Genomic DNA, 10269 nt, shown 5'->3' with positions numbered 1-10269 from the left:
ATTTTTGGGGGGTGAGGGAGGGACAAGGAAATATCTGAAAACGACGTTCTTTGTGTGGCGCTGGTTTTCCCACTTCTCTGCCCTGGGAATATTCATGCGAGTGAGGGGCTATCGCAGAGTGGGGAAACTGAGGCAAGTGAGTGTGGGGACCGAAGGGCTGTGTGCGTGGCTGGTCAGGTTCCCTGTCTTTGTGGATTGTATGGTAGCATCACCTGGGAAGACTTCCACAAATGCTGACCCTCTCCTAACCCCACACCCCACACTAGTGCATTTTAAAGTATCTTCAGGTAATTCTACCCCCAGGAACAACCTAAACTCCGTGGTTGCCCTCCATCCTGCCCCCTGCAATCCTTCTCAGCTGCCCCACCTTCCTCCCTGGGCTGGACAGTCATAGTTGGGGTTTTTATCAGCTGGTGCCCTCAAGTGCCAGCTGAGTCCTGCTCAGAAGACCGGTCATTGTCATGGCTTGGCCCTCCAGAGACCCATGTGGAGCCTGCCCGCTGGGGGAGAGCAAGGAGGAGACAGCAGTCCTTATTTGTGGAGATCTGGAATGCCTGTGGTATTTGTAGAGCTGTGGGGCGGGGGTTTTAGCTGTTGTGCAAAGTGGGAGCGTGAGTTCCAGATGGTGACGCCGGGGAGCAAACCCCTGAGCCCTCTTGACCTGTGAGTACATTGTTGAAACCAGGAAACTGACACTGGGATTATTAAGTTACATACACACCTTGCTGTGACTTTGCCATTTGCTATCGCGTTTTCATGCTTTATGTGTTAGCTTCATATTAGCATGTTCTTTAATGAACTTTGTATCCTACATGGAAGTGAGTTCAAAGGACCCCCAGTTATACAGCCAACTCCACATACACAAAGGTCCTGAGCCGTGTGTGTGCATTTGGAGAGCAAGTCTATGAAGGACTGGAATTGTGTGAAGTCTCTGAGCTCGCCGGACACTGTCTTGCTGCATTTAGGCTCAAAACAGACAAGGAAAGCAGAGATTGTAAAGATAAAGACAGAACTTGAATTCCATTTTGTCCTCCTATGTGACCACTTGGAGATTTTATCTGTGCTTAAAATGTAAAACAGTGAAGCCTTGCAAACCATGAAATGTAAGGTCTTTAGTTGGGAAATGCGTATTCATATGTGAACTATGTTACTGAATTTGAACATCATTAAAAGGCAAACTGTTTTAAATGAAGTGTTTTAAAACTAATGGACAAATCAAGAAAAAAAATCACATCAATGGTACAATTTTGTGGCTCCGCAAATTGTACTGTTCACAGATATTTCAGTTTTATTACATTTACTTGTTAATGGACAATTATTTACATTACTATATAAAGTATATCAGAAGGGAAATAACTTTAAACTGAATCTCTTTTAGGTCCCCATTATTATTTGTTCTTTTTTAGTATTATTGCTGAAAATAATTTTATTTTATAGAAGGTGTTAAAAACGACCCGCTCTGGATGTCAAATATACTGGGAACATTAAATGTGCTCCCCGTATCTGTTGAATTAATGAAAGAGGGTGCGGTTCCCCATAGCTACCACCAGGTGCCGCTGTTCCCCATGCCAAGGTTGCTCAGTTCCTCCAATCCGGCCCTCTGCTCCGGTCCTCCTTGTGGCTGTCTCTTCCCTGACTCCTGCAATCCGTTCACCGCAGACCATTTGCGAGATCTTTCCTACCAGCAGGTCTGAACCTGTTCCAGGGTTCCCAAAACATATCACCCGCTGCCCAGCTGCTGCAGCGGCTGCAGCTGCTGCAGCCGCTGCAGCCGGCCTTCTTAACACTAATTGCAGACAATCCTAGGCTAGTCACCACGGAAAAGTCCTTACACAGCCATTAGCAGGGGTGTGTGTGGGGGTACGGTGTAGGTGGCCTGGGCAGCGCCTGTGGGCGCTCAGGAAGCAGCTCCTGGCAGAGCAGGGATACAGCTGTTGGGGTAGCTAGCTGTTCCTGGGCTCTGCTGTGAAGGGTTGGAGCTGTTACTGGGGAGTCCAGCTTCACTGTGGGACCTGACTGTTGAGGAGAAGCAGTTGTGAACATCTAGGGGAGCTATGTGGTGACAGGGCTCTGACTGCGGAGCCTGTGTGGGCTGGTTCCATGGTCTGGGGTGAGAGTTGTCCCCGCCAGGGCTGGGCTGTCGTGCTTGTCCTTGGCTGTGGGGGTCTGGCTGCTGCAGGGCCCTGCTGGTCCAGGGTTGATGGGCCTGGGATAGCCTCTGGGCGTCCTGAGGACGATGAAGTATCTGTTGCAGGCAGTCAGTTTGTACAGACTCCGGGCTATCGTCTGCTGGAGTCGGAGTTGTGTGGGGTACCCTGGGGTGCAGTTAATGAAGATCAGCTGCCCCATCTTTCCCTCTTTCTGTGTTTTGCTCTGTCTTCCTTTGTCTCCACCTGGCTCTCTCTATCTGCCCCTCTCCTGGCCCCAGACCTCCTGTTTCCACTCAAACACTTGCTGTATGTTTGTATACTGTATGGAGCAGGGGCTTGGGGGCTCTGGGCCCTGCTCATGGGGAAGACGGGGGGCCCCCTCCCCTGAAGATTGGCCCTGGGAATGAAATCATTGGTGGGGCAAAAGGGCTGGCCACTGTGTCTCAAGTTAAGGCTCCTTTCCTTGAATGCCAAGTCCTAGGGGCTTGGATGGGCCTGGGTATGTGGGGTTCAGGAAGCCCCAGCCACAGACCCCGGGCAGGTGCAGGGAGCTTCCCCTTGGGACAGAAAGGGTCGTAGGCATCAGGAGAGGGAGCAGCCATGCTGATATCTGGGGAGAGTGTTCTAGGCAGAGAGAACAGCCTGTGCAAAGGCCTGGGATGGAAATGGGCCCGGTGTGTTGCAGTGCAGCGAGCAGGCCTGTGGCTGAGCAGAGTGAGGGGCAGGTGGGGGAGGTGGGGGCAGAGTGTGCAGGATTTTTTGGCTTTTACTCCAAGCGAGGTGTGAACCACTGGGGCTGGGCATGTACGGGCTCTGAGCACATACCAGGGCACACCACACACAGCCTCTGCATCATGCCTTCTGCCATGGCAGATGTAGTGTTGATTGAGCTCAGGTGGGGACCATACCAAGGCTTTCATGTGCCAGGAGGTGAGTCAGGGCCCAAGGCTTTCTGAGGAATGGGCTGGGCTGGGCAAAGCTCTGGAAACAGCCCCTATGGTCCACCTGACCCCAGCACCCCTGGGCAGCCTTCTGAGCCAGGAGGGAGTACGAGGCATGTGCACGAGCTTGGGGCTCAGTGCTCTGGACACAGGCCTGGAGGGAGGCCGTGCCTCAGCCTCAGCTCTCTGAATGTGACGAAGCAGCGCTAAGGGAAACACTTTCTCACACCTGCTTGCATACCTTCCCGTGATGAGCAGCTCATTACTTACCAAGGCAGCCCAGGCTTCTTGGTGTGCTAGAATTCTTAGAATGTTCTTTCAAATGCTGACCCCAACCTAGACCACTCTCTCCATGGTCCCAAGGACACACAAAATTCACTTCTTTCTCCAAACATTTCAGTCTTCCTATATTTGTCATGTGCCTATTGTGGAGATGGGTGTCATGGGGACACAGACCCAGAGTAACCACTGCTGTGACGGTGAAAGCCCACGGGGCCCTGGGGCCCAGAAGAGGCTCCTGATCTGAGAGGGGGTCAATCTGGTGGGCTTCTTGTAGGAGGTGATGTCTAAGCTGGTTCCCTTGTAGGATGAGTGAGATTTGGCTGGGGAAGAGGTGAGGAAAGTGTTCCAGGCAGAAGGAATAGCGCATGCAGGTGAGATAACAGCTTTTTGGAAACTTTGGCTGGAGCTCTGTGTTTGAGGGGGGCTGGTGAAGCCAGCAAAGGGATAAGGGGGCCCTGGAACAGTGACCCCCATGGGAGACAAATGGCACCTTTTGTATTTCCTAGTTTTCTTGCCAGGAAGAAACTTACACGCCTGCCCAGCCCCACCCCAAGTACAGAACTGCATCCTTCCTAGCATTGGGTTTTATCATTTAAAAAACGTTTTCAACTTCACATGGGGAAAATGGTCTCTCACTGTGGAGAGGAGGACACATTAGCATTCCTCTTGTAAGTGGCTGGGTGGTGGTTCCAGATGTGCCTGAGGCCTCACACCCAGCAGAGAACATGCATCTTCTCCCGAGAAAGAGGAAAGCCACAGGGGGGTTGGGGGGGAGGGGTGGAAAGGACTGGGAAGTCTTCTTGCTCTTCTTTGAGTCATCTCCCCCCCACCGCCCCCCGCTCCCCTTTTATGTCCCTTCACAGTTTTAAATCTCTCTCTTTTTTGGAGGCTGGGGTCCCATGTGCCTGTACGTTTGTCCTTGTCTGGGGTGTCTGAACTCAAAGGGCAAGGCTATGAAGCCCCAGGAAGGTGTGCCATTCAAGAAAAGTCTCATGTGCTGAATGTCGTAGACACATAATTTCCCATTTAATTCTCAAAACACCTACCCACTTTACAGATGAGGAAACTGAGGCTCAGAGAGGCTAAGGCACAAACTCAGCATCCAATGACCAATATGTAAAAGGTAATTCTATTGGCTGCTTTTCTTGGCTTCATTTAACCAGTTCCTCTTCAGACATTCTGATTCTGTGTAATTTCATTCAGGTTCCAGAGCAGCGTGGCTGCTACCTGTCTGTCTCCAAGGGAAACCTATTGTCTCACCTGCCCAGTCAGGGAATGGAAGCCTTGCTTCTCATCTAGGAAGGGGCTGTGGGGTTCAGCTCCACACCAGCCTTACACTTCAGGGAAAGAAACAGAAACAAGAAAGAGGGAGAGGAAAACAGAACATCCAATGTTCTCGGAGAATCTGACTCCTGAATTCTGTCTTGGTTCTGGTTCCATGTCTGCCACCAAAATCGGACGTGATCTTGTTTAGTTCCTTCCCGGCTCTGGGTCTTCATTTCGCTCTCTATTGAATTTTTGTTCTAGCAACTCTGCTTTATACATCCGACCTCTTTTATATCTGCTTGTTTTTTGTTTCAGAGTCTCCTGTTCTTGTTTCATGGCTGTTATGCCATCCTGGATCTCTTTGAGTCATCTAAGATATTTGTTGTTAAACCCTTTTGAGATTGCTCTTAATCTCTGTTTCTTCAGATGCAAATTCTTCTAGTTGGGGAGTTTGTGGGAACGTCGTGAAGGAATGAGTCCATCATCATTCAGGATTTCTCCCCTGTGCACCTGGTCAGGGCTTACAAAGCATGTGTTCTTGGCCTCACATATTAGGGGTCCCAGCACTGGTCCTAGCCTCCCGTGGGTGAGTGGGGACATGGCCAATGTCATCAGGCTCCTCTGCTGTGGACTCTCATTCATGTTAGTATTTTCCTGCCATTTCTAAATGTTTGCAGTGGGATGGATGGTTTTAGTGTGTACAGTAAGGCCTCGCTTAACGTCGTCGACAGGTTCTGTGACTTTAAGAGAAACGAAGTATAACGAAAACAATTTTACTGCAAGTTAACTGATATAAACAGGAGTTAATTTCCTACGGCGCCTTATCCATTTTTCTTTTCTTTTTTTTTTTTACCTTATCCATGTTATGATGAAATGATGTTGAATGAAACATTATCCGAGGACCTGTTGTACTTGATTTCTTGAAGCGAAGTCCGGTTTTATCATCTGTAAACATTGTGCAGGGAAGCTCAGAAAGGGGGCTTCACTTGCTAAGGACACACAGCTAGAAGGGAGAATTATAACCTGGCTAGACCTTCTCCACTCCTCCATGTCTGGCCACCTGGGTGCTAACTTTGGCTCTGACTCATTACTAGCTATGTGTTCCTTGGACAGTTTTTCCCTCTGTGAGCTGGGGACACTGACCTCTTCCCTTCAGACATGCAACACCAACTCAACACTGTGTCCTTGGCAAAAGAGGTGAGAAAAGCTGGCAAGGTTTACCCTGGTTTATTAGAAAATGTGTGGGCTCTGGAGTCTGATTGTATGACCCCAGGCAGGTTACTAATCCTTGGGGAGCCTCAGTTTTCTCATCTATAAAATGGGGATAATAATTGTACTTACTTACCACTCTGGGTGGTGATGAGTGGGAAGTGGGAAAATGTATGAGCTTGGCACATAGTACGTGCTTAATAAATATTACTCCCTTCCCTGGAGGATAGCTGACTGGGGAAGTAGGGGATGGAGGACTGTGACAGCGGGTTTTGGAGCTAGGGGAGAAGAGGCTCTCCATGAACCCAAAGAGACAACAGAGCATGACAGGGAAGGACCCAGGAAAGGCAGACTTTTGCTCCATTTTACAAAAAGTGTGAGAGCTTACCCAATCTGGAAGAAGTTGACTTTAGAGGACTGAGTTCCCTGTCACTCAAGGGACAGGGACCAAAGAGAATCCTGAAATAAACCCATACATCTATGGCCAATAAGAATCTAAAGTGCTACCATTTATTTAAGACAACTTAATTGAAATGTAATTGACATAGACCATTGTACTTCAGGTGAATAACATAATGATTTGATATTTGTATATGTTGAGAAATGATCACCACAGTAAGTCTAGTTAACATCCATCACACAGTTACAAAGTTCTTTTCCCTTGTGATGAGAACTTTTAGGATCTACTCACTTCGCAACTTTCAAATATGCGATCCAGTATGATTAACTGTAGTCGCCACAATGTACTTACGTCCCATGACTTACTGATAACTGGAAATTGGTACCTTTTGACCTCCTTTGCCCATTTGGCCCCCTCACCTCCCACTCTGATAATCACCAATCTGTTTTCTGTATCTAGATACCACATGTAAGTGAGATTATACAGTATTTGTCTTTCTCTGTCTGACTTGTTTCACTTAGCACAGTGCTCTTAAGGTACATCCATGTCGCAAATTGCAAGATTTCATCCCTTTTTTATAGCTGAATAATATCTATCTATCTATCTATCTATCTATCTATCTATCTATCTATCATCTATCTATATAATCTCATATTCTGTTTATCCATTTATCCATCAATGGACAGTTAGGTTGTTTCCATGTCTTGGCTATTGTAAATAATGCTGCAATGAACGTAGGGTTACATTTATCTTTTCGAGTTAGCCTTTTCATTTCTTTTGGAAAAATGTCTATTGAGATTCTCTGCCCATTTTTATTTTTCTTAAATTTTTAATTTTTTATTCCTATCATATTTTCTAGTGATTGCAATGCAAAGCTGTGGCCTGTTAATGTAATAATATATTCACATTCTCAAGCATTCTAGAAAAAAAATTCTAGTCCACCAGAGAGGTGATAATGCAAAGGAAATTTGGGGACAAATACTATTTTCATTAACCTTTATCAATGACACTAAGTTCAATGCAGAAGTCACTTCATGTTATTGTAATTGTGCCTCTATAATTAAGGTAACTTGCCCGAAGATTTTTAAGAGGATCTCTTGCAAAAGCTATTGAGACTAACATGTTCCTCTTCACTTCATCCTCCGTTCTGCCACTAGGAGGATCTTTCTAACTCACAAGCTGATGATATTATTTTTTCTAGGTTGTAGAGGAAACTTATACTCCACAGGAGAGACTGTCCTGGGAGAAACACGTCAGCCGTCTTTCTCCACACCCTCTCACTCCTTCTGAAGGAAGGAAGGGGGATGGTACAGTGATGAATGAAACTTAGAGAAGAGCTATTTCTCAGCCCATTCTCTTTCCCGTTTTCAGATCTGCCTCCCCCAGAGATGGACATAGTCTTCCTTATTAGCTTCTATTTCCTTGTAGTGAGGAATTTTCAGTAGAATTAGTTTATTTGGTTTACTACAGTAAATGGAACCTGTCACATAATAGGTGCTCAATTAATATTTGTTGGCTAAATGAATGAGTAAACACACCAGTGTGTGGGGCAGTGATCCTGGGTAGTGCATCAAACCAAAAAACACAAATTCTTCCTGGGGTGGGTGGTCTTGAGATTTAGATCAAGAGAGAAAGTACTAGGAAGTCTAATCAAGGCCAACCATCTGACCACATTCTCGGGTACAATTTTGTCAGATATGAAGTGGGTACTTGCTCATCTGCTTGATTCTTGTGTCTTTTTTCTTTCCTTCTTCAATTTGATTAAAACTTGTAGAAGAAAGAAACATGATATACTTTCATCCTCACATACCAACGTTCATTCCCTGCTTGAAACTAGTAATTTCAATTCATCTATTACATAAAGCCAAATTGGTTAGGATGACCAAATAACTTCCATAACTTCACACAGTTATTCTACTGGAAGAACAGTGGACCTAGAGTAGATAATTGAGGAACCCAATCAAGGATAACTGAATGAAGAGAAGCTTATGAGGAAGACTAACAAGAAATATAGAGAGAACAGAGCTGATATAGATTTCAACAAAACTCACATGATTAAAATGTGTTGTTTAAAAATATTTACATGACAGAAACATATTGGCATGATACACTAATAATAGATGCTATTCTTATATATTTTAATAGACTCTGGACCTTTTTATCAATTTTAAACATCATTACATCTGACATTTTTCTCAGTTTCACGATGATTCAGTTTAAGTTAAACATCTGGAACTCTGTCCACATGTTTGTATCTCTAATGTGAACTTTGGCTTTTGTCACAAAGAAACATATTCTTATAATTCCAATAATGCCTTTTAAAGAAACAGACTTATGGCATTGAAAATTGCCTTTTAGATATCTCAAATCCAGAATGAAAGTTACCGCAAACTCTGTAAAGTATAAGTTAAGGAACATACGAGTTTACAAAGAGGAGCCTGTTTTATTCCATCTAGATCAGGGGTGTCCAAACTTTTTTCAACGTTTTTCACCAAGGGCCATATGCGGTAAAATACACAAACAGCCGGGCCACTCACTCGAGGTGAAGTACGTATTGCCTTACCTGGTTTATTTAAGTAAACTCAATATATTTTTGGAATCTGCTGCGGGCCAATTAACAATGGATCGCGGACCACAGTTGGCCCGCGGGCCGCAGTTTGGATACCTCTGATCTAGATGTAGCCATTACACAAATTCACTTTGAAAATTAGCAATGTGCCTCATGCTCTAAAGAAAGACAAACTGGTTGCGTAGGAAGGAATTTCCACTGACAAGAATCAGTAATTCTTGCTACGTAAATTTCAGAGGGAACTAGCAACACAGAGATTTTGCTTTAAGGTTCACTTTTGGCCAAAGAGTCAAATTCCCATATGTACTAAGACTGAATAGCTAAAGCAAAACTGATTTTAGCCTCAAAAAGGTCACTTATTCATTAGTTCACTTTTCTATTGAATGCTTATTGGGAGGATCATGAAAAATACACAGGATATGATGTGAGACAAATTTACTTATATTTGAATATTTGCTTTGTTAATGGCTCATTTGACAAATTATTTACTCTTTTCAGGACTCAGTTTCCCTTTTTATAAGCTGAGGATAATGATAATGACTTTATCATGTTATTGTGAAGATTAAATAAAATATATGAAAAATGAAGTACAGTGTATACAGAAAATTATTCCTTTTTTTCTCTCTTCCTCTTTCAATTCTTCTTCATCTCTCTATTCTAAATATTGGAGAAGCAGAGATGATCCAGGTATTTCATTTCTCTTAAGAACTCACAGTTTAAAGTGGAGTACAGCATTAGGAATAGAGACAGTGGTAATGTAATGGCTCCGTGCGATGTCGGAGGGATAGTGGATGGGGGAGGGGGTTCACACAGTGTGAGGGATATAAATGATAAACGTCTAAGTAGTGCTTTGTCTTGTGCACCTGAAACTAATAAAATTAAAAAAAAAAAGACAAAAAAAAAAAGAAAAGAAAAGAATTCACAGTTTAGTGGAGGAGCCAGGTGTTGACGCTGAGAAAGAAAATACCTACCAAGAAGGACTCCTGGTAGCTAATTGGCTCAAATTGAAAAGCAGAACCTCGCAGCTGTTGCTCCACAGGCGCCTCTCACACAAGCATCACTTCGGGGAGAAGCTGCACTAACTGCCTGCCTCCCACACGGGCTGCCTGCCTGCGCGTCTCTCTGCCTGTTTTTATACTGGATTTTCTATTGCTTTGTATGTGCTATTTACATATTTTGGATATTAACCCGTCATTTGATGCATGATTTGCAAATACTTTCTCTCATTCCATAGGCTGCCTTTTCATTTTGTTGATGGTTTCCTTTGCTTTGCAGAAACTTTTTATTTTTATTATTTTGGTTTTTTAAATTTATTTTTAATTGAGGTAACATTGGTTTATAACGTTATGTAAGTTTGAGGTGTGTGACATTACAGACACCTGTATGCACTGTGTCACGCTCACCCAGTGTCCATCCATCTCCATAGTCAAGCCCTTTACCTGTTTCACCCCC

This window comes from Rhinolophus sinicus, chromosome 2, assembly GCF_057876585.1.
Source record: "Rhinolophus sinicus isolate RSI-liver-muscle chromosome 2, RSI-T2T, whole genome shotgun sequence".
Classification (NCBI taxonomy): Eukaryota; Metazoa; Chordata; class Mammalia; order Chiroptera; family Rhinolophidae; genus Rhinolophus; species Rhinolophus sinicus.
Note: the sequence above shows the minus strand (reverse complement) of the source record.